Here is a 2970-nt window from a genome sequence, read left to right as displayed (position 1 = left end):
TTTACGTGGTGGCCATAGCTGCTTACCATGTCCCTTTCAATGGTCAGTCAGTGGGTAGACACCCCCTCGTTACATGTTTCCTTCGGTGCACTGAGGCTGAGACCTAAAGTACGGTCTCGTATTCCCCCATGGGATTTGGTTGTGGTGTTAGAGGTCAGGCCCCCTTGGTGGCCCCTAACTACTTAGACTTTGCCCCTGGTATGGCCAAAGCATTCTTATACCATCGAGTGGGTTATGTTCCTAAAGTTTCCTCTGTTACTCCACAACCCATAGTACTGCAGGCATTCTGCCCTCCTCCCTTTCAGGGAGCCAGACCAGGAGAAGCTAAACTCTGGACTGGACTGGACTGGACTGGACGCATACGTCCACAGAGAAGCCCTGTGGAGAAAATCTGACCCCTTGCTTGTTTTCTACGGTCTTCCTAAAAAGGGTTTTCCTGCCTCTAAGCAGACCCTTAGTCGTTGGATAGTCAAGGCTATCAACGTCTCCTATGAGTCCTCTGGTCTTCCCCCTCCTTTGGGGGCCAAGGCTCACTCTACTTGGGGTATGGCGGCCTCTAAGGCCTTCTCAGCAGGTGTGTCCCTCGTGGACGTCTGCAACCACTCCGGGCTCTCCTGTTCTCTCGCCTTAGCTGTGCTGTTCGGATACACACTAGGCAGGGATTTGGAAGTCTGGCAGCGTGGGCACATCATTCCCCAAAGCGCTCGACGCAGCTCAATTTCCTGAAAAGGAACGCCTCAAGGTTACGTATGTAACCCTAGTTCCTTGAAGGAACGAGACACTGCGTCGCAGAGCCATACTCCCAGCACCCCTGCCGGCGCTTGCTTCCCTACTCGAAGCTGAAGCCAGCTGCACGGTACGTGCTTTTATAGCTTCCTGGTCGCTACGTCACCCTGCCCGTGACGTCACGCCCTTCCGATGGACAGCTTGCACACGATATTCTGAGTCGGTCTCGTCATGGACATTCCCCAAAGCGCTCGACGCAGCGTCTCGTTCCTTCAAGGAACTAGGGTTACATACGTAACCTTGAGGCGTTTTACTTGTATCATACTTGAGGTTGTTCATTGTTTGCTCATAACTGAAGACCCTAATCATGCAGATTTAAGTTACATGATCTGACTATTATTGATCAGTAAGAAAGTTATTTTCTGTAAACAGGAAAGTAACGTTCTTAGAATGACAGACATTTGACACTGAGAGGTCTAGTAAATACTTACAGTGGACCTAAATATTTATAATTATTTGATTATAATATTTGATTATTCATATTTCCCCATTTGAGCTGATTCGCTACAACACATACAATTAAAGTGACTGACTGGCCAACTGAGAGGAATATGGTAGGCTGCAATGGCCAGCACCTCGGTTGAGAGACCGCAAGCTACAAGTAGTTCCCCCTCGGAGGCCACACCAACTTCCACAGCTCCGGGTGGGGATGGAATATTTTGCCCTCCACCTGTGAGAGGAGGTCCCTCCTGATGGGAATCTACTATGGAAATCAGGTCCGAGAAACATACTCGGCCAGGCCAGAACAGGGCTACTTACAACAGACAGGCCCCGTTCCAGACGTACTCGTTCCAGAACTCCCAGGAGCAGAGCTTACACACACACAGAGCGCTTGCTGAATGACAGAAAGCTAACTCCAGTTTCAAATGATATGCTTTTAAGCTTCTTGATCACTACGTCACCCTGCCCATGACGTCTTTCCCATCCATTGGACTGATTATGCATGTGATTTAGAGCGTGGTCACGCTGAAGGCCTGAAGAGGAAACTTAACTTAGCTATTATAAAAGTAGTTATAATTTGATCACACTGAAGGCATTAATTAATTGAGAGAGATGTGTCTAATGTCACTAGGTGCCTGCAGAAGTTCTCAAATATTTTTTTAACAAACATAGAATTGGTTTTTAATTCATTTTTAATGAGTGTTTTTAACATGAATTTGGTTTTAATTATGTAAAATGTGTTTGTTCTAAAGGCACAGTTGAAGCGTAAATTCAGTAAATTTGTTCTTTGGGGCAGACCTGACTGAAGCCCACATTCTCTAATCCTCTGAAAGCCAGTTTTCTGTTCTAACATCTGCTGTCCAACTAATTTTCATTAAAGTCACATTTGGACGATAGATGCAATGATGTCATTAACACTCAGTTAAAGATGGTAAGAATGGTTGACAGCTGGTTAACTAACAACTTAATGGATTAGTTCACCAAAAAATAAAATAAATAAATATCTAACCTGCACAACCTTTTCTGTGGAACATAAAATAAAATATTTTGAAGAATGCAAACAACATTTGAACCACAAAACTTTAATTGTATTGACCAAAAGAAGAAGAAGAAGAAGGAGGAGTAGGAGAAGAAAAACATTCAAATAAAACAATACATTTATAGGTTTGGAATGTAAATGATAAGGAAAGTGAGTAAATAATTACAGAATTTAATTTGGGGTTAACTGCCCCTATAAGATTGACTGGTTAGTTTATATTGATTGATTTTTTTTTTCAGACTACTGAATTAGTTGTTAATATATCCAACTCACCATATACAAAAAGCTTCAATGTAGTAAGAGCAACATTTTAACCTACCGTTGCAACATTCTGAATGCCTGGGTAAGCAGGACATGACATTTTGTGAAATGTCATGTCCTGTAACCCCCAAGCTAATACGTATTATACACTTGGAGTGCTGAGCTACACTGAAATGCAATGAAAAGCAGCTCTTTAACTGCTTAGAGTTAAAAAGTGCAAAGTCTTGCACTTCTAACATTAAAACTACTTTCAGAGGTCTTGTTTCAGCTGAACCACCAGCTTTTATTAGTTTCCAGGGTGACACAGGCTCATTGTGTGTGTTGTACTCCTGTCTCTTTATAGCGCACATCAATTGTAGACCCAGGGTTGAGTAGTTCATAATTAGATGTTGACTAAGAATTAGAGGACACAGGTGTGCTGTTAAACTGCAGCAAGGTCTTAG

The sequence above is a fragment of the Carassius gibelio genome, chromosome B18 (assembly GCF_023724105.1).
Source record: "Carassius gibelio isolate Cgi1373 ecotype wild population from Czech Republic chromosome B18, carGib1.2-hapl.c, whole genome shotgun sequence".
Classification (NCBI taxonomy): domain Eukaryota; kingdom Metazoa; phylum Chordata; class Actinopteri; order Cypriniformes; family Cyprinidae; genus Carassius; species Carassius gibelio.
The sequence above is the reverse complement of the archived record's forward strand: the minus strand, read 5'-3'. Positions refer to the sequence as shown.